Genomic DNA, 23,298 nt, shown 5'->3' with positions numbered 1-23,298 from the left:
TTACAGCAGTTAGAAACAGCTCATCTCTCTGATGGTGGAGATCCAGGAGAGTTAAAGTCAAGGAAGTCTTCCTTTGACATGTCACTCTTAAAGGAGACACAGATGGGTTCTGGTTCTGGTTCTGGTTCTGGTTTGCGTTTCTGATGGATCCTGACAGAAACATGATGATTAAAACTTAATCAGCAAAGAGGAGCAGCAGCAGCTTCATCACCACGTCTGTTCTGGCCTGATATAGTGAACGCTGTGTGAAAAGGGCTGTGGACAGTTAGAGATGGTGACCTCACCTCTGACCTTTGCTCTGGCTCTCATTCCCCACACAGAGTGGTTTTAGAGGGAGGGACTCCCTCCTCTCTGTCCTCACACTGATCCATGCTGCTGAATCCACATCAGCTCACACACACTTTCTAGCTTCACCTGCAGAGGAAACACACATCATTCATCTGCACATCAACTCTGATCATCCTTTACATCATTAGTGCTGGAAAAAGATCAGCTGCTCCTCCTCTGATTGGCTCTTCTTCTCTGCTTCATATCAGTGTCAGGTGAATGCAGTCAGACAGCAGAGAGGCAGAGGAAGCTGCCATCAGCTGCTGCACTTCTACTATCAGTCCACTAGATGGAGACATGGAGCAACATTTACATTCACTGATTCAACCTGAACAACAGGAAGTGTTTTAGTTAGTTAATTATTAATCTCTACAAGTGGACTATATGCTACATCAAAGTTCAACTAATTAATAATCTGACTGAATCAAAGACATTTGAAAAATAACATGTCATTTTGAAACAAAGCAGCAAGAAACTGTTGTGTTTGACATCGATGGTTGAGTCTGGAGTTTGATTCCTGAAAATAAAATGATGAATCAGTTCAGAGTGGAAAACAGTGAAACATCAGCTCTTCATCATGTTCGATTCCAGTTCATCAATGACATAATAATCCTGTAGATGAGCTTTCAAACAACTGACATTTTAGTTTTATAGCTGAAATCAGAAGTGAACATTTTGTCCAAACATCAGAGCAGAAACAAGCAGGAATATCCTGATGACAAAGTTCAAGTAGGAAACAAATCAAACTTACAGTTTGTTCAAATGATCCAAAGAATTAATGAAGAAAATCTAAACAACAAGCTGAGACCCAACAGAACCACGGTAAATCCAGACTGGTGCCACAAATAAACAGGTTAGTTTAAACTTTCAGTTTAAATTTACCAGTCCTGACTTGTTTCTCCTCCTTTAGAGGAGAAACAAGTCAGGACTGGTCTGACTAACTGGGAGTCAGAGGAAAGTTATTCTGTTGACGCCTGAAGACAGGATCACTTCTCATAAAACTGGATCTGCTGTTATTCTGCTGATCCAGGTTCTGTTCAACACCAATGGAACCAAAACCTTTTTAACTTGGAACCAACTGAACTCTTTGAGTAAAATGAACTTTGTTCTTTTATTTTAAGAACTACTGACAACATTTCATTTTAATTTATTAGCAGAAAATGAGAAATGGTGAAAATAAGGAAAAAGATCTTCAGACCTCAAATAATGCAAAGAAAAGAAGTTGATTTAGAAACAACAATACTAATATATGAACTCAGGAAGAGATCAGAAATCAATATTTGCTGAATAACCAGGAGGTTTTCAATGAGCTTCAGTGCAGTGGCCTCTTCATTTCTTCCAGAGCTGCATGTCAGAGACGGTCAAAAGTGATCAGAACCAGAACCAGTTCTAAGGTTTCATTATGAATGACTTTAGGGTTTGTTTCTGCTCACCTGGAGCACCAGCCGGGTGGATTCAGTCTGAGTTTCTTCATCATCTAAAGAGAACATTGAAGATCCTCCTGGAAAAAATGGAGCTTTGGAAAGAAATCAGCAGGAAGTGAAAGAAAAATGGATCTTCATCACTGGTGAAGTGGACGACATCAGAGTTGGATTCAGTGGAGTCACATGAAGAACAGAAAACTGAGGCTAGAATAATAAACATCATGCTAAATATTAGCTGCAGCTAATCTGTCAGAAGAAGCTTCAGGTTGAATCTAAAGGAGGCTGAAGATCTCAAAGTGGTTGAGAGGAAACCTGATGAGCTCTACAGTCCACTAGATCCAGATCAGAACCCTGGAGAACATCTATGCTGGAAGCAGAACCACAAGCTAGAAAATATCCAGGTTTCTATCCAACCTGAACACAGGAAGTCCTTTCTTCTTCTGCTGCAGCTGAGAAGGTCCTGCTGCAGAACTGGAGCCACACAGTTCCTCCACAGCAGAACAGAGGAGGTTCTGGAGGAGACCAGGGTCCACATCTGGACTCAGAGTTCTCCTGAGCTTCAGCAGAGCTGCTGGCTTTGGTTCTGATCCGCCTCTGTTCTGGTGTCTGATCTCCAGAGAGGATCTGAACCGACCCATCAGAACTCAGTGGAGGTGATGGAGGATGAGGATGGGGCGCGGCGAGGTTTTTGCTACCAGAAACATCGAGCCAGGAGAATTCTTGCTGGAATATGTTGGAAGACACATCACTGGCTCTGAGGGAGAGAAACTGTTTGAACAGTATTCAGAAGTGGATGCAGCATTTTTGTATTTTAACAAATTCCAAGGACAAACCCACTGGTAAGTACAAATAAACCTCCAAACTATGAGTCTAAGTCCAGGAAAAAGTATAATTTTGTCTATTTATTCATTTTTTTATAGCATTGACGGCAGTAAAGATACAGCAAGACTTGGAAGATTCATGAATGATGACCATGTCAAACCAAACAGCAAAATTAAAATTGTAAGTATCATAGCCAGAAGTCACTCTTTGTTAATTTATTATCTGTTTCATTTAAAAAAAAAACAGACTGAAATTAATTTGTGTTTGTGCCTTTGTGATCAAGAGGTGTTGGATGAGCAAAAAAAAACGCATCTCTGTCCATTTGCTATCACAAAAATACATGCAGGGGAAGAAGTGGTCTTTGATTATGGTGATCCTATCTGTGAATGGCGACAGGTATGAAACTTTTATTTACATATATTTATATTTTCTTCAAAGCATGTTTTCCCAAATAACATGAATCTTAGAGATTATACCTTCATATTTGATTTATGTGCTATATAAACCTTCACAAATTCCTTTAAACATCTGAAAACTCAAAATTCAAAGTAAAATTTCATAATACTGTCCATGGTTAAACAAACCATTGTTTTAAGCCTGCATAATTCATTTAATGCTGTAATTGTAATTTGTTTTAGAAGCCCGCTTCATCATCTGGGAAAGAGCAGAAAAGAAGGTAAAGATGTGTGGCAGTTTCATTCTTCATCTACATTCACTGGAGAAATTCTATACATTTTTCTAGTATATTACATGCTTGTTCTATGTATTTAATTGGTTTTCTATCAACTAATTGAGATTTTTTTTGCTCAACATTAAAGGAATCCCGGTGGAAGAGCTCTCTGGAAAATCTGCAGACTGAGCCTGACGTGAAAAAAATTGATGACCTTGTCTACAATCTGAACACTAAGATTGCAAATGGATGCAATGGAGCAGAAGTCTTTGTAGGACTCTTGTCTGACCGTGCTGTCGCAGTGAAGAGAGTTGTCAAACATGTTGCCAAAAACGAATTGAAAATTGCAAACTTTTTATGTTCAGAAAAATTACAGATGAAACATTTGTTGCAGCCCCTTGCTGTGTTGGAAGACTCAGACTTTGTCTATTTTCTCTCCCCTCTTTGTGAGTATAATCTCAAGGACTTGATCGAGAATAAGGATTTTCCGGAGCGACAAAACCTGACTGACCAGTGGAGACTGAAAATCTGCGAGGAGTTATTGCTTGGACTTCAGGAACTCAACTTGCATGGAATTTTGCACATGGATCTGAAGCCTGAAAACATCCTGTTTGGTGAATTAAGCTGAATGGGCAAATTGTACTGTACTGTGTATTTTATGTTTTCTCCTACATATTATGTTGTTTTAAAGTTATTTAAATGCCCAAAGGTCTGTATTATTATTATTATTATTATTATTGTTTTAATTTACACACATTGAAACACATAGAAAGGTATATATATGTGTCTGTGTGTGTGTGTGTGTGGGTGGGGGTTGGGGGATGGGGTGAAACAAAAGTGCACACTTTGATAACATTATGTTGTGATAATTTTATGACAAATTATATTTTATTTGTCTACAGATAAAAACAATAAGATATATATTGGAGACTTTGGGGCAAGCAAACTGGATCCAGCACAAAGCACCACGTTTTCCAACATGGTTGTAACTATATCCTGGATAAGTTATGAGTATGCTACGGAACACAAATACAAGAAGGGGTCAGAAGTCCAGGTATGTTGACATTGAAATACTAATAAAACTGCATATTATTTTATTTTTTGCTTATTATTTTTCACTATGCTTTGTTTGGCAAGTAAATTTTCAACAGTTTATTAAAGAAAGGTTATTATTGTGACTGCAAAGAACATCGTTTAATGTAATCTGTTATTTTAGGTTGCGGGATGCTTGTTGCATTACATCCTGACAGACGGCCAACATCCCTTTCAAACCACAACACCATACTTTGAGAAACCCTTTCAGATATTTGAAAATGTCAGAATGGGAAAATTCACTCTTCTATGTGATGAAAAATGGAGCAGCCAAACAAATATTATTTCCCAGATGCTGAGTACATCACTTAAAGATCGTCCCACCATTGAAGAAGCCCTTCAGGCATTCATGTGTGAGTACCATTGCTTTAAATATGCCATATAATGCTGTGGGCTAAAAATCCTATTAACTCATGAAAACTGATTAACTTTGTTTACAGGTTTGACACATCAGGTAGAATATACTGAAATCACAAACAACACTGGGTCTGAGAATCAAAATAAAGTAAGTAATTCTTTTAATTACTTTAGGGTAGAGCAATACAATGATCATTTCATGTAAGAGACTACATATCTTTTCCAGTGGAGATTTTGTCTTACTTTGTATTCCACTGCCCAAATATATTTATTGTTACTTGATATAGACATTTATTCACTACTTTTTGTTATCATTACATACAGGATGGATCCCATTCAACAAATTTCAGTGTTGATCCTCTGATGGCACAAACAACCAGAGTATGGCTACAAATCTGGCTGACACTGCTCCCAGTAACCTGCTGCCTTCATCTCCGACAACAGAAGAGGAATTTCTGATTGTGGAAAGGTAAGAAAGGGTTTAATGACTCAAGAACAAGGTTCCCTTTCTCAGGAAATGTCAGAGGATGATGACCAACCACCAGGGGAGAAGAAAGTGGAACTGAAGTACCCCACAGAAAATCACCTTCGACAACTGACATCATAGTTAAAATGTCAACCAACACTGCACATAAACGTGTGTATGACAAGAAAATCTGTTGTCTTTACTGTGAGAAGCTTTACTCAAAAATAACAAGACATTTAAAACAGAGGCACTCAGACAAACCTGATGTGGCCAAGACGCTTGCACAAAAGCAAGGATCAAAAAAGCAGTCCTTGCTTTTTAGTAAAATAAGAAACATGGGAAACTTCCAACACAATTGTTCTGTTACAAAGTCTGGAAAAGGACAAATCATTCCAAAACGGCAGGCAACATATCCAGCAGCTGCATCCGACTACTTGCCTTGCAAGTTTTGCTTTGCTATGTATGTCAAATCAGATCTCTGGAGACATCATAAGTACTGCAAACTTCGCTCAAAAGAAGGCACAAGAAGTGTTCAGGCAAGTTCTTCCATGTTGCTGCCCACGGACACTGTGATTTCCACTGGACTTCAGACGGTTCTCCAGGAAATGAACTACGACAATTTAACTCAATTAGTAAAGGCTGACTCCCTTATTATTTCACTGGGTGAGAGAATGTTCCTCAAAAATGGAGAAGTTGGACGGCATCGAGCAGACATCAGAAATAAGATGAGGGAACTTGCCAGACTTGTTCTGACAGCAAGAAATATTAAAGACATTGTCTTTTTGAAGGACTTTATCTGTCCAGGAAAATTCAACACAGTCCTTGAGACTGTAAAACAGGCTTTAATGCAGTTTCCAACAGGTTCACAGTGCCCTCAACTGCACTGAAACTGAGGCATTCTCTTGTGAAAGTGTCATGTATTTTGCAAGGAGAGGCGCTGCGTCAAGAGAATCTTGATTTAAAATCAAAAGCACAGCAATTTGTCGAGTTAATTGAACTGGAATGGTCAACACATGTTTCTTCTAATGCCCTGAAAACACTGTATCAGAAGAAATGGAATATGCCACAAATACTGCCTTTGTCAGAAGACTTCAAAAAGCTCCAGGACCATCTGAGAAACCTTGAGATAGTCCACAAAATAAATCTCAATGATCAGCCAACACAACATTCATGGAGTCAACTCTCTCAAGTCACTCTGACACAGATAATACTGTTCAATCACCGTCGTGAAAGGAGAAGTCTCAAGAATAGAACTCCAGACATATTTAGAAAGGAGCACATACTGTAAGCACGATAAAGTTTGGAGAGCCTTTCAGCATTTGAAAAAAAACTTTGTGAGAATCTCACCAGAGTAGAGATACGGGGGAAAAGGGGCCGCAAAGTGCCTGTGCTGTTCCCAACAAATATAAAAGAGTCTGTGGATCTTCTGATTAAAACGAGAGAAGAGACTGGAATCTCCTCCACCAATCCCTACATTTTTGCTTGTCTATTTTTCAGATCCCAAGAGAGCATTCGTGGATGTGACAGCTTAAAACGGTTTGCAGAAAGCTGTGGAGCTCAACAACCACAGAATCTCACGTCAACCAAACTACGGAAGCATGTAGCTACAGTTTCACAACTCTTAAACCTACAAAACCATGAACTAGACCAGCTGGCAACATTCATGGGCCATGACATGGAAACCCACAGGGAATTTTACAGACTGCCTGAAGAAACACTCCAACTGGCAAAAGTCAGCAAACTTCTTTTTGCTCTCCAAGGTGGGATGAGCAAATTTAAAGGAAAATCCCTAGAAGAGATTACACCAGACATAAACTGTAAGTAAAAAATTTAAAATATGTCTCTATTGAATTAAATAATGCAATTTGTTAGCAAAAAATAAATGTGTTTAAATATTTTTTGAAAACATTTTGTTGCAGCTATGGACTCCAGTGACTCAGATGCAGACGTCCAAACTGAGGGAACGGTTAACAACGGTCAAAAAGGTAAATTTTTCCACTCCTGTGGTAAAGAAAAACATCTGCATTTAATGAAGTTTTTAAATTATATTGTTTTAATCTGATGTAAACTTTTCATTGCCACATATATTTTTTCAGAAACTTCCAAGGTTGATCACTGCATCATTCAAAGCGACTGAGGGCAGGAAAAAGGCATCATGTCCATGAAGTCAAAAGGGTATGTTTATTCAGTCCTTTCCATAATATCCTGTCTACAAAAAAAACTTGACTTTTATTTCCTAAATTTGGTGTTGGTGATTCTTATTAATCAATTTATTCATTCTTTTCTCTTATTTTTTTACAGGAAAATCAAAACGGCAATGGACGGAGGCAGAAAAAAAGATTCTCATTCACCATTTCAAGGACTCCCTAAAAGAAATGAAGGTCCCTGGGAAAGCAGACTGTGAGAGATGCTTGAACGACAATCAGATCCTTAGGGATAATGGGAGAAATTGGAAAGCTGTGAAATATTTTCTACACAACAAAATAACAGCTGTGAAGAGGACTTTGTGCCAAGAATGACAGCGCAAATGCTTGGAACCATGTATTCTTTCACATAATCACAAATATTATGAAGCATCAATGTTTTGTCCCTGAAAGCTGACAGTTTCTTTAATGGAGCATCAGTGTTTTGGAAGCTCGCATAACGGAGCATTAGCATTTCATGCCTGAAAGCTGATAGTTTACATTATGGAGCTTCAGTGGAAAGGACACAATGTCGGTAGTTCATGTAAATTGAGTTTCATACTGATTTTTGAAATGTGACTGTTTCTCAAACCCAGCGGTCAAGGCAGAACCAGACTCATCCTGAGTCTGGTTCTGCTAGAGGTTTCTTCCTGTTAAAAGGAAGTTTTTCCTCTCCACTGTTGCCAATGTGCTTGCTCAGGATGGCAAAATATGATAAAGTGAATATTCACTTTATCACATTCTTCTGGGTTTCTTAGATTTATGAAAAATTCCAAAACAACTGTTTAAGTAATTCATCTATTGTTGCTTTCAAAATAAACTTTGACTGAAAATACAAACTGTTCTGCATTTGTGGATTTTTTTCTTCAGTTTTACTGAATTAATTATACATTATCAGTAAGTATCCAGGTGACATATGAAGACTGAGTCCAATAAATATATATTTATATATATTTTTATTGGATTAACGGAATTAATTATAGTTGTATAATTAATTCCGTTTACTGAATTAATTATACATTATCAGTAAGTATCCAGGTGATATATGAAGACTGAGTCCAATAAATATATATTGAGACAAGAATGTAAAATTTTATTTGAAAAATGTACTGTTAATAGTTCCAATAAATTCATTGAAACAACAGTGTTGTTTTGTACAGGTATGGCAGGGATATGATATGATGTAAATATGTCTAAAAACATTAAGTTAATTTCTGCTGTATTCACCCACCCATTGTTCTGCACCAGCTGACAGTGGATCCTTGTTGTTGCTTTGACATGGGCTCATCTGATGGAAACACAGATATTTGTCTGCTTGTCTGCAAAGATCAGACACTGTAATTTATCTCACTTAAGTAACATTAATGCTAGCTCTCTTTGTCAGTCTTTCTGTCTGTAAAGCTCACTTTGTTTTATCTTCTGATTACTGAACCAGTCAGAATTACTGTTACTAGTGTAACTGTGGTAATTTTTTAACATATTTAATTCAGGCCTTGTTATAAAACCACACCGTTCTTCTAATGAAATTCATGGAACAATTATTAACCTTAAAAACTAAAGTCAATGCTGCACAGATGTGTCTCTCCCACTACACCTAGTTGAACAAAACAGGATTGCAATGCATATACAAAAACCATTTAGCATTTTATTATTAACAGAGCTCCATTCAAAAGTGGAATTTCTATCTATCTATCTATCTATCTATCTATCTATCTATCTATCTATCTATCTATCTATCTATCTATCTATCTATCTATTTATCTATCTATCGTTATGAATTATAAGAGGAATAACTTGATTTAGCTCGTTAATTTTCCTCTTTTGTCTCGGATTCTCGAGTCCCAGTGTGCACAGGGAGAAAGAGCAATCATACGACATCAAACTTCAGATATCTAGAGCTTTATCCAGAGAAATCAATGCATATAGAATGTTACAATAAGCATCTCACCCAGATTATTAAAAGTCCAAGACGTGACAAAACAGAAATAACTGCACGAGTTGAAAGAAAAAAAGAAAGCACAGAAAATGCATTTTCCGTTAATCGCGGACTCGGGCAGAAAGCAATTCCAATTATCTGTTGCAAACGAAAACTTTAATAAGACTGTGCCTTTCTCTAAATTTAAATATATGCATTAGGAGGTGTGTTTTTCCTTTGTGGGTGCTGTTTTAATATTACTTTTATTATCTCGTGCTAAAGAGCCCCAGAGGCAGATCTAAATACACAGTCTTATAAAAGTTTTCGTTTGCAACAGAGAATTCAAATCTCTTTGTGCTGAGTGATTCCCAAAGATGCATCTTTGAATTTCTCTTCAACTCGTTGAAGTTATTTTCTATTTGTAATTTTTGTGGACTTTTGATTTCTGGGTGAGATGCTTATTGTAACATTCTGTATGCATTGAATTCTCTGGATGAAGCTCTAGATATCTGAAGTTTGATGTTGTATGATTGCTCTTTCTCCTTGCGCACACCAGGACTCAAGAATCTGAGACAAAAGAGAAAAATTTATGAGCTAAATCAAGTTATTCCTCTTTAATTCTTAACAATAGCTACACAAAATACCAACATGTGTTTCTAGAACAGAGCAGAGCAGAATCAACAAAATGTTATCAGTGGAGTGGCAAAAATAGTTTGGTGAAAAAATGGCTCTCTTGTGGTTTATATTTCTTTAATCCATGCGTATATTCCACACATTTATTATTCATAATATTTCAAATTAACAATATTTGATCAAAATATGTTAATTTCTGTATATTTTTAGGTTTGTCAAAAGGTTGGCCTCAGGAATCCAACTAACTTTTATAAAATTATAAAAGTTATATTCAGTTTTATAGCACAAAGTAATCATATTGCCAACTCATCCCCAGTGTAATGAGCAAACACATGAATTAGAAGGACATTGTAATAATTAGCAGGACGTTCCAGCAAACAACCAATCAAAATCAGACCTTGCGTGAATATTCATGAGAGCTTGCTATTACACAAACCTGCCAAAAAGGGCACTGTGGTGATACACAGATTATACACAAAATCAAGTTTATGTGAATTAAACGTTCATCTTGTTTTGTTTTGGTTTTTTTTTTTTTTTTTTTTTTTGCATTTTTGGGCTTAATGGACCAATAGAAAACTTTCTACATTTTTAGATGTTGGAGAAATTGTGATATTATTAATCAATTATTTGTTATTCTCATTGATCTTTATAATGTATCTTTAATTGATGCTTTCCTTAAAGTTAATCTCATTATAGAATTAAGAATGTTTCTTGTATTGTTGATTTACTCTGATTCCTTTCTCAGAAGGCCTCACTGACAGAGAGCAGAAACAAAATCTTCCTGCAGGTTTACCTCTTGGTGAAGAGCTCTGCTTCGGTTGAGTTGCTGGCCTCCAATAAAACCATCATTGCTAAGATCACTACATATTTTATTAATCTTTGTGCCTGGAAGGACATTTTCTAGTACAGAATGATTGTGTGTTAGTTAGTGAATAACATTTGACGCTGTAGCTGTTTGCCCCCTCCCTTTAGAGCTACAGTGTCCTTGTGATTAGGGATCCTAGAAACAATAAAATAGAGGAGCAGACAAAATGTGCTTCAGAGCGGTAGGAGATTGTAACTGAAGCACATCTCTGTCCGTTCTCCTCGCGAGTGAAAAAGAATCTAACTCTTTTGTCTTTTCTGTCTTTGTTAATGTATGTTTAACAGGTGTTAACCCTAACATTTTTGGTCCTTCGAGCCGGAGGTCATATACTGGAAAGATTCCGGCAGGTGTGGCGGACCCCAGTAAGACCGTGTGCACGGCAAGAGAACCTGTTAAAGGACTGGGCTCGGCCTGCCTGCTGGGATCTGAAGGTTGACGACACTCCAGGGAAAGACAAGAGAGGGTGAGTGATTCTTCTTTAAAAAGTGGCGAATGACGTTTTAGAGAGTAAGTCATTCTTCTGTGTGAGAGAAGAGTGACTTCTTCTTTGACTGAAGGTTGTTGCGCGCACAAGTGAAAACCCTGTCAATTCTAGACTCTAACAGGTAAAAGTAATGCACAAAATCCGTGGATAGGCTAACGGAGCCTGGTGCTTCAAGGCTGGAGGCCTTGTCCTGTTCTGGGGAACCAACAATTGTACTATTGTGGGCAATGATAGCAGCCCAACTAATACTAGAAATGTTCTGGGTAATAGCAGCTCAAATAACTAATACCAGCACTGTTCTGGGTAATAACAGCAACTCAAATAACAATTGTACTATTGTGGGTAGTAACAGTAGCCCAACAAAATGCCTGCACTGTTTTGGGCAGTAACAGCAGCCCAATTACTAATTGTACTATTGTGAGCAGTAACAGTAGCTCAACTAGTACCTGCAGGCTAAACGGATTGCGGAGTCCGGCGAAAACAGGCGCTTAAGTTCCGTATCAGTATGTAAGAGATAAAAAAAAATAAATAAAAGACAAAAAAAAAAAATAAAATAAACTAGAAAATAAGGGTTGGTAAACCTTACCTCGCTGGAGGTCTTGTAAAACCCTACTGGGACGAGGACTTGCAAACCTCACCTGGTTCGGGGTTTTGCAACCTCACGTGGTTTGAGATCTTACGAACCCCACCTGTTGTGGGCAACGGGGCCCGACGAATACCCGTGGTTAAATGGACGGCGATAACAAGCGCTTCAAATCCGTGAAACAAAAAAAAGTGTGTGTATGTGAGCGTGATTGGAGGTATAAATACCACTTGGTATTTTATCTCATGTAAAACAGTAGGATTGTGAGCAGCAAACCTCTTGTGGATGCACAGGCAAGAACTCTCCACTCGAAAGAGTTGAAGTGAGAGTTACCACAACAGGTCTTTTCAATTGCTGGCCTACTGAATCAGATCTCCAGTTTCTAGGACTCCCTAGGAGTTGGCAAAAACTGGTCCAAATTTAAATTAAAAAAAAAAAATGGGGAAATGAATAAGTAAAACTAAGCCAACAGACAGTCTAAAATCAAATAACTGGAAAGTTATTAAAGATCAGGATAAAAAAAAACAAATTCAAATAAAAATTGTACGAGGAAGGGTATGATGATGTACAATTTTGGTTAGAAGTAGCGCAAAAACGAGAAAGTGGGGAGAAAGAAATTACAAAAGAAAAGGAAAAGGTTCCAGGAGCCTTTTTCCAGGATGAGGAACAAGTGTTTTATGAGGACAGGAGAGGAAGAGAAGGCTTTAGGGGCAGAGGTCAGAACCTTAGAGGTTTAAAAGGGAGACGTGGGAGAGGAAACTACAGGCACAGTTACTCGGGGTGCTGGTGTTGCGGGCAGGAAGGACATTTAGCCAGAAATTGCCCGAGAAAAAGAAAACAAAAAACACAGGACAGTCAGCATGATTAAGATCAGAGAAATTGGGGAGTGAAGAGGTCCAGTTAAATCTTCAGGATTTACTTTCTATGGACAGCATAAGACCTGAAATAACTCTCCTAATAAATGGCAGACCTGTAAATTTCCTCTGTGACACAGGTGCATGTAGAACAACATGTAGAGAAAACATTCTTGGGGTAAAATATTTGTGGTGAAAATGTCAAGATCAGCTACAGGAATAAAAGAAGGGGATTTCTTTGTTGTCCAGGGACACAGGGAACTGTATTACTTTTATTCATTGGATGTGCCCAACAAACCCCCACACAACACTGCACAAACACTTCTGGCAGAGGGGCATAAAGCCATTTCTGCCCTACAGGATCAAATGTCTCCTGATGATTTGCATGTCACACTTTGGTTCAAAACAGTTCCTGGGCCTGATAGGAACTATGAAGCCAGACTCAACAAGGTCACCCCAGCCAAGATAACTGTGACCTATCTGTACACAGACACAAAACATGTGACTGATCCACACACATTGTTGAATTCTCTTAGATCAGATGCAAAAGTATTCACGGTTGTAGACATCAGTAAATGCCTTTTTCTCAATACCAATTGAGAAAGAGAGCCAATTTTGGTTTGCTTTTACTTTTGAAGGGAAAAGATACACATACACCAGACTACTTCAAGGCTACTGTGAAAGCCCTACATTTTTCTTTCAAGTAATGAGTGCAAGTATGTCAACTTTTCAACCCCCAGGAGGGAGCCAAGTTTGTTGTACATAGTTGATGTTTTATTGGTTTCTCCAGACAGGGAAACCTGTAAGCAAAACACTTTAGCGCTTCTGCAACATTTAGCTAAAGAAGGTCATAAGGTTAACAAAATAAACTTTAACTGTGTAAACGACAAGTAAAATATTTGGGTCATAATTTGAGTGAAGGAGGACGAACCATAGCGGAGGATAGAAAAACGACAATTCTCCAAGCTCCCAAACCATACAAAACCACAAACAAAAAAACAGATGATGTCCTTTTTGGGGTTGACTAACTATTGTTGAAACTGGGTGCCTAATTATGCAGAAATTGTGGCAGCTCTGAATAAATTAATGTATAAAAAAGATCTTTAAAATGTCTTCTTTGTTGTGGGCGGATGAAGCAGAAGAAGCACTTTGCAAACTAAAACAGGCCCTCGTGTCAAGCGCTGCGTTAGCGTTACCAGATTATCAATAAAAAAAACCCTTTTGTTCAGATGGTGGATTGTAAAGGTCATGTCATGACCTCGGTGCTAGTCTAACAGCATGGTGATAAAATGAGACCAATAGCATATTTTTCTTCAAAACTTGATAGTGTAGCATGTGCCTTACCACATTGTGTGAGAGCTGTAGTTGCTGCTTCTATGGCAGTAGAAGTTAGAGCTCCTATAGTTCTTTTTCACCCATTAAAAACAAACATCACATGAATTATTAAAAGAATTATTACAAGTCGTGCACCTACCAAAACAACTAGCAATCTGTAAATGTGCGGCGCACACTGCAGGGACAGATAAGGTGTCCCTAGGGAATGCTTTCGAAGACAAAATAATAAAAAAAAAAAAAAAAAGCAGCTGAGGGAGAGATAAATGTATTACATGTGGACGTAAAAATTAAATTTATGAAAGAAACTTTAAGAGACATGCAACAATTAAGTCCTCAAAATGAAAAGGATTTATGGATAAAAAAAATGGAGCAAAATTGGAAAATTATATGAAACTGAACCTACTTTACCAAGAAAAAGATGTGTATAAATGGGCTGCAATATTGAGCCATGGCGTTTCGCATGTCTCAACAGGGGGGATGGTAGGATACATCAACATTACACTACTTATGGATTTATTTCTTATTTAAAAAAAATTCTGTAGGACCTGTTTGATATGTGCAAACATAACTCTCAGGGCAATCTAAGATCACTTAGAGGAAAATTTCCTACTCCGCAATATCCATTTCAAGTAATGCATATGGACTTCATAGAATTGAATAACAGTGAAGGACAAAAGTATTGTTTAGAAATAATTGATGCTTTTCTAAATGGTTTGAACATTTCACTAAAAACCCAGATGCAGCGGAAAAGCCAACTTGGATACATTTAACACACTGCAAAAAGGAATTTAATTTCAAAAGTAATTGGGAAGCAAGCTCAAGACGCTCACCGACCTACAGGGCAAAGTCCAGGTTACAAAGGGGGTTAAACCAAATAGTTTTTCCGTCTCAAAACTGGTGAAGATTGTCCACAACCCTGTAGTGTCTTTAGGAGCAGAACGAACTTGCACATTAATGAAATAACAAGTGAATATATCTTTTTGTTTTTATTTTGTGTTTTCATCTGGGAACAATTCACGTCACGAATAAAAATGTTTTCTTGTAACACTGTTTACAGAATGAGGATGAGTATTCAGGTATGTTTTCCACCTAGTTCTATTATCTTTTTTTTTTTTAGTCTGCTGGGCAAGCATGACGTCAGCAAAATACAGAGATTAAACTTGATGTATGACAAATGATGTTTTAACACTGGACTGTTCTCTCTGTGAACAATGAATTTAACCCTGTCTTTCGTGCAGATGTCTGGTGGTGGTGCAGTGGTGACAAAATTTTTAATAGATTACCTAGGAAGGTAACAGGGATGTCTGCATTAATTTCTTTATTATTGCCTGTTTCTGTTTATCCAATGACTGCTGATCATCTAATTCATGCTTTAACTGATGTTGTGCCTCAGCAGTGACGTCAGTTGCAGAAGCGAGACCTGACCTGGAGGAACAATGATCCTACATACATCGATGCCATTGGTGTTCCCCGTGGTGTACCAGATGAGTATAAATTGGCCGACCAAATTGCAGCAGGATTTGAGTCCACAATTTGTTGGTGGTGTACATTAAACAAAAACGTTGACAGAATCAACTACATCCATTACAATGTACAAAAACTGGGCAACTGGACACAGGCAGGCTTCGAGGCGGTGCATGAGCAGCTGGCCGCTACATCACTGATGGCTTTCCAGAACCGTATTGCACTTGACATGGTGCTGGCTGAACGAGGGGGAGTGTGTGCAATCTTTGGTGAAAGATGCTGCACTTTTCTACCCAACAACACAGCGGCTGATGGCAGCCTGACGAAGGCCATTGAGGGGCTCCGTACCCTTAATGGTAAGATGAAGGAGTTCTCTGGAGTGAATACTTTCAGGTGGGACGACTGGATGAATGTTTTTGGAAAGAACCGAACCCTTGTGTCCTCTGCTTTAGTGTCGATGGCAGTCTTTGCTGCCATTCTAACCTTGTGTGGATGCTGTTGTATTCCTTGCCTGCGTTCTTTGTTTAATAGTCTCATCACTACAGCAATTTAGCCCATGGGGAACCAGATGATGCCGATGTATTCTTTATTGGCGAGAGAACCTGAGTCTGACAGAGAAAGCTCTGATGAGGACTCTTTTGATGTGTTCCTGATTCTAAGTTTTGGACTGAGTATAAACCTTGAATGTAAACATGTTTGCTTTCTTAAAAATGAACTCCTAGTTGAAAATTGTTTGAAGTGGCTGTTTAGGAAGGATATGAGAATTAGAACAAATATTTGATAAACAGGGGGAAATGTTGGAGAAATTGTGATATTATTAATCAATTATTTGTTATTCTCATTGATCTTTATAATGTATCTTTAATTGATGCTTTCCTTAAAGTTAATCTCATTATAGAATTAAGAATGTTTCTTGTATTGTTGATTTACTCTGATTCCTTTCTCAGAAGGCCTCACTGACAGAGAGCAGAAACAAAATCTTCCTGCAGGTTTACCTCTTGGTGAAGAGCTCTGCTTCGGTTGAGTTGCTGGCCTCCAATAAAACCATCATTGCTAAGATCACTACATATTTTATTAATCTTTGTGCCTGGAAGGACATTTTCTAGTACAGAATGATTGTGTGTTAGTTAGTGAATAACATTTGACGCTGTAGCTGTTTGCCCCCTCCCTTTAGATCTACAGTGTCCTTGTGATTAGGGATCCTAGAAACAATAAAATAGAGGAGCAGACAAAATGTGCTTCAGAGCGGTAGGAGATTGTAACTGAAGCACATCTCTGTCCGTTCTCCTCGCGAGTGAAAAAGAATCTAACTCTTTTGTCTTTTCTGTCTTTGTTAATGTATGTTTAACAGGTGTTAACCCTAACATTAGATTTTAGTCAAAATTAGCAGGACACGCTCAAGTCCTGTTAATTCAAAATGTCCTTCTAGTGTGGTGTGTATTCTGACAAAATGTCCTTCTCAACAACATTTTCCAACGCACACACACACGTACACACACACACACACACGGCCACTGCATGAAGACTGCTGGCTTATTAACTGTGTTCATGTTTATAAATTCTTTAGCGAGAAAGAATGACTTCAATAGTTTTTATGCTTGATAAATAGAGAAAGTCTTTCAATTGATCCTATTAATTCTAAGTCCTGAACAGAAGGACCAACACTAATGATCCTCTAAGGGCCCATTAACCACAGATTGAGAAACTGTGAAGGGAAACTGCAATCACTTTAGTTCTGCAATGAAATAACAAATTTGACCCTCAGATGGTTGAGATTTATTTTTGTTCTCCTTGTTGAAGATCTATGCTGTAGTTACATATTACAATGGGAATAAACAAAACATCTTTCAGGGTTAACAATCAGAGATCATTAATACTGCAGTGTTTATAACATTTTGGTAAACCAGATAATATTTGTGGCATTTAAATTGAATAGAAGAAAATTCTTATAAAATAGAGCTGTGATACATTTGAACTAAGACGTGAAAAAGACCTTTTGTTTTCCTGGAACTATTTGTTATAACAAAACCTAAAATTAGTGAAGCTTCAGCAGAAACTGGATCAATTTGTTGCTGTGATTCCAAATTATATTGAGGTTTCTGCTTTGACTGTGAACACATCACTTAAAAAAAGATCCTGTAGATTAGAGTTCAGTACAAACATTAAAATATATTGTTAAAAGGAGAAAAATCAGACAATCTTGAAGCTTCAGTAAATTTGATCATTACAATCTGAGAAAATAGACAAAATGAGGACTGACTGAAAATTATTGACTGGGATGAAATTTTGACTGGTTCCAAATTCTGACTATTTGTCTGTTTCATGTTGGAGTGAATGTTTGTGTGTTTTGTGTTTGGTAAATATTGTTCACTAAACTAAATTTAGTTAGTGTTTGATTAAACAGCTTAAGTGTCTAAAGGAATATTGCATGAGATGATCTGAGATCTTAGTTTTTCTTCAGGATGGTAATTTTTAATTTTTCATACTTTGGCAACTAAAGTGATATTTTGCTCTGTTGATTCTAACAGTGTAAGGAGGAAGTAGGACTGCGTACAGTCGACCTTTGACCTGTCTGAGACTGACACCTCCTAGCTCCTCCCACCTGCTGGATTTGTTCCCCCTTCAGTTTCCATAGCAAACCTCATCGTTATCACCCCTCCCTTTGAGTTTCACAGAGTTTAGGAAGAAAGAAAAAACCTGCCATGTTTGATAGAACAAATGGATGTTTATGTAATAACTGAGCATTTATTTTTATTGTTAGTATTTACATATTAAAGATTAATAAAACAGTTTAAATGGGTTTTAAATATTTTAGTTACTTTGTAGAATAATAAGGGATTTATTTGTATAAATTACTTTTTATATTGACATAAAACACTTTTAATAAAACCAACATTCTAGCTGCTTTAGATTCCATTCCTTCCTCTTTACTTAAAAAACAAAACAATTAAAGTCAAAGCTTCTGAAGCTTTTAAATTCTTTCTTGGAAATTACTGACTAGAAATAGCAAATGGCTTCTATTATGAGATAATGCACAATATAATGTATGAAAATTTGATGAAATGCATCATGGGATGCTTTGTTGGTTGATCCTCAATGTCACATAATATGCTACACAATGTTTTGGATTAATTAAATCCATTGGAAACAGATTTATCACTTACTGTTTTAAACTAAACTTAAAATTGGACTTTACAATGAACTCAAACATTTACTAGGCTTCCTTTAATTGGAGTTTTACCACAAAAATAAATCTGGACCAAATTCAGTTGATTCACCATCGTTCTCACATAAATATGTTATAATTTACAGTGTAGATGGGTAAAATAATGAATAGAGGTTCTGTTTGGTAACAGGATGCTGGATGACTCGGTTTCCAATGATGATGCAAGAGCTGATGCTGCTGCTAAGCTAGCTGCCCAGAGGCCTCAGGCAGTAACTGCCCCTTCTTTCACACTTGCTGACGTTGAGATGCTTCAATCCTTTGCACTTTCTCTACGTGACTCACATTTTGACCACTTAATATTGGATTTTTGTCAAATCTCACCAACTAAGGTTGAAAATGAAATAGACAAAAGATTGTTCCTGTGTTGTCTTATTGTGAAAACCTGTCCACTAGGCTTTGTCGAGCCCCACAGACAGTGAAAACCTTCCTACCATTTCCTGCCAAAGGCCTGCTGCCTCCATCAGACCAGGCGACGGGTCGTGATGAAGGATTTTCAGAGGAAGCTCTGGAGCTCCAAATGCTGGCTGAGTTCAATCCAGAGGCCAATCCAGCTGCTGCTCATGACCAACACAACTGCTAAAGTCCAGGAAGGAACAACCTGAATCCCCAGCAGCCACTGAGGGAGAACCAGAGCCTCTCTGTGACGTCCATCTAGATCAGACCTCCAACTCCACAACATCAGATGAGGAGGAAAACTTCACTCTACCAAGTATCAAGTCCTGCAACCTCTGACCCCGAAGAGGACATGGTCCAGTTCAACAGCTGGTTCAGATGTTTCTGAAAGGCTCTGCAGCCAAAGACCTGCTGCTGGTCCAGTGGTCGAAGTGGAGAGTGAAGATTTGAACCATCACTGTTCTGACAGGAGGCTGAACAATCCTCCTGAGCAGATAGACTGTCAGTGCTCCTGTTTCTACACTTTACCTGCTTTCACATGGAAAATCTGCATTTTTTTGTTGGGTTTTTCAATCACTTACACTACAGACACTTACTACTACAGACTTACTGAGCCAATGGAAGATTTTTGAGGGGTTTTCTAGAAAAGACATCATAATAATTTAGCTCTTTCTTAATTGCTCATGAATTTACTGGATATACAAGATAAATGAGGCAAAATCAGTTCAATTAACTGATGTAAAAATCACTTTAATCAGATTAAATGAGATTTAAAAGTGTTTTAGATGAACACTTTTAATTGACCAAATTCCTGATAAATTTAGACCAAATTTAAAAGTGTAAATATCCGTAATCAGTCAATACATCAATATTTCATCCCAAATCTTCATATCGATGCATGTATGTAACATTCAGACTAGATTGTTTCAAGTGGGAAAGTAGGAAAACTGCATTGCTGCAGCATGTTTTAAATGTTGATGTTGAGGGTGGAGTGTTTGGTTGGAGACATCAGAACGTGAGACGGCGACACCAGCAGCCGGTCCTCCACCTCTTGGCTCTCTTTCTATAAAGGTCATAAATGTCTCTGCTCAGGTTCTGCATGAGGGGAAACATTCATGGGATCAACGTTCAGCTTGGAGGCAACAGGAACAAAATAAACTGCAGTGAAACATTCAAGCTGGCAGAATAACCAGTAAAAACCCCAATTAACTGGTGGAAACTAATTTGGTTCAACAAACCTGTATTTAAATGACCCAATGTTGAAGATAATTTTGACAATGAATTGATTATTCTGCTGATTATTCAGTTATTGTGTCAATTAATCAGATTTAAAATTGGCTCATTGGTTTATAGTTAACCATTTACACCTTTTTTATACAGTTTTAAACATTAAAAGATATAAAAAATAGAAAATTAAATCACTTGTTAGAATATATTTACAAAGTTTTTTCCATCTATTTTAAACTTTCTAACTTCTTTCCTGCAGTTACAGGGTGAGTCTTTCTTCATGACTCTTTAAGGAATGAGAAGCTCAATGTTTTTATCCAACCTTGTTATTAATCAGTGAAATAAGTTGGAGGAGAGACGTTTGGTTCCTGTTGCAGCTCAGTGTTAATCTGTTTAATCTGAGAGATTAGCTCCAGTCTAACACTGCAGTGTGGATTAAAAGCGGCCAGACAAGGCGAGGGATGAGGAGAGGTCACCATCAGGAAGTTTGAACCTCTGCAACAAAATGCATTTAATCACAACCAGCTGCTGATTTTACTGTTTTGGGATTTCCAATTAAATCCTTTATTTTCCACTTTTTGGTTGAATCAGGTGTGGCCCACATTGGCGCCGTGGCGGGTCATATCGATGTTGATTTATTCTCAGCTAAACACAGGTTTACTTTTGTTATCAGATGTAAAATATAGCAGAGATGCAGCGATCAGACCTTTTCTGTCCAACACTGATCTCCAGTTTTCATTCTGCTCTGATCTTCCAGTTCCTGGGATTTTTTCTCCAAAGACAAAAATGTTCTGCAGGTTCTGAGTTTCAGGTAGAAGTTCTGAATGAAACAAAAAATATGAAGATTTTCCCACTTTATGCTTCAAAGCATTGACCTCTGACCTTCATGGGATGGGAATGTTTTACTTTAATTAGGACTTTCTGAAAGGCAGAGTTGATGAAAAAATATTTTTAATGCAAATATTTAAATTTGAACAGGAAAAGAACAGAATGAGCAGCAAATTAACCAATACAGAAGAAAAATCTTTTTATTTAAAACATGAAGAAAAACTGCAGCAAATTTACAAAAAGAAGATTTAATATTCAAATCTGACAACATCTTGATATTCAGTGTGAAGCTTTGACTGGAAACCAACAGAAAAACATGAGGATCCTGGAATAATCCCAGAATAATCCTGAATAATCCTGGAATAATCCTGGAATAATCCCAGCTTTCATCTTTAAAGGACTGGAAGAAGAAAAAGTTTCCAAGGACTCAATCAGAATCGTTTCACCAAGAAATAGATTGTAGAGACTGAACTATCTGCTCAACAGTGAGAGAGTTTCTCTGACAGGAGGAAAAACTTTAGACTCTTTAGACTCAAATCAGCTCAGAAACACTGAAGAACCATAAGACCGGAGCCCAAATCCAGAAATCAGAGGTTCAGTGAATGTGGTGTTGAAGGTGTGGAGGAGGATCAGTGAGTCAGAGGAGACTCTGTAGAAGGACAGAATGCCAACAGGACAGTCCACATACACTGCTACTCTGTTAGAGACAGAGGAGGAGGAGAGATGAGTTTCTTTCTGATTGTGCCAGACAAAGTAACCATAAATATCACAGCATCTCAGACTCCAGGAATGATCATTATATCCAAACCTACAGTCTTTACTGTTTCCTTTCCTCCTGATTCTTCTGTAACTCACTGATATATAAACTCCTACTCCACTCGACCTCCCAGTAACAGCGACCAGTCAGACCAGTTCTACACAGCATTTGAGGCCAGTTATCAAATCTGTCTGGATGATCAGGATATGACTGAAGCTCCATCACCCATGTCACCTTCCTGTTGTCTTCAGACAGTTTGAGTTTTCTGTTCACTGTGTTTGTGTCGATGGTGAGTTGACAGGAATCTGATGGAGAACAAACACAATCCAGCTGCAGTTATTGATCATTTATTGACACTTTGACTCCTGAATGAGTGATGTGACAGTTTGAAGATGGTTGAATGTGAGCTGCTTTGTTGTCATGAATCAGATGAAAAACACACTTACATTTCCTCAGACCTGGAGTCAAGAATCTGCCTCCAGCAGGCTCCACCCTGAAAGGAGGAGGGGGCTCAGACCATCAGTCTCTTTCAGCAGCAAACATGGACATTACATGTCTCTCAGACACACATTGTCCTCCACTGAGACAGGAACAGTCCAACATCTGGATTGCAAACTGCAGTGGATGTAGGAAGGACAGTTGGTGCTGCTGCAGCACAACTCATTTCTCCAAACACAGGAAAAGCTCCAACAGAGAGGAGAAAGGAAATCCCTCAGTAACAACCTGAAGAAACTCACTGAAGCCTAAAAGGACATCAGGAAACTAAGGAAACATTTCTGGAAGCTCAACCTGATTTAATAATCAGCATTAAAATACAATCAATCTAAACTCTGATCAACACCTGGATACCTGATCCATCCACACTCCCACACACAGATGAAGGAATGAAACACTAAACAGCCCTGCTGCTGAAAACCTGCTGTGGCCTCACTGTAATATCCAGACATACAAACATTAAAAAGGAGAAGCTGCATCACATTCAACAAAGATTCAACAACAATCAAAGATTTGATCTCTGAATGTTCCAGAAATATTTAGACGCCTCTCTACCTCCAGATGAGGTGTCTAAATATTTAATTATCAAACGAAACATTCATCTTCAAACTAAATATTTCCCAGCAGACTGACTAAAGACATTTCTCCCTCTTCCTCCTCTATCAGATATTCTCTGCTCCTGCAGCAGGTTCCTCCATACCTGAGAGCTTCCAGTCTCCAGTGTGGATCCTTCAGTCCAGCCGACAGCAGCTTCACTCCTGTGTCTCCTGGATGATTGTAGCTCAGGTCCAACTCTTTCAGATGGGAGGGGTTGGAGGTCAGAGCTGAGGCCAGAGAAGCACAGCCTTCCTCTGAGACCAAACAGCCTGATAAGCTGCAGACACACAATTCATCACAT

At 38.0% G+C, this 23,298-nt stretch overlaps 1 pseudogene; it reads right to left on the bottom strand.

Annotated features, from left to right (window-relative positions):
• Positions 1–23,298, bottom strand: part of LOC129379580 (NACHT, LRR and PYD domains-containing protein 3-like) — a 132,259-nt pseudogene that overhangs the window by 14,150 nt on the left and 94,811 nt on the right.

Source organism: Poeciliopsis prolifica, unplaced genomic scaffold (assembly GCF_027474105.1).
Source record: "Poeciliopsis prolifica strain line A6 unplaced genomic scaffold, Auburn_PproV2 SCAFFOLD059, whole genome shotgun sequence".
Lineage (NCBI taxonomy): Eukaryota > Metazoa > Chordata > Actinopteri > Cyprinodontiformes > Poeciliidae > Poeciliopsis > Poeciliopsis prolifica.
The sequence above is the reverse complement of the archived record's forward strand: the minus strand, read 5'-3'. Positions and strand labels throughout refer to the sequence as shown.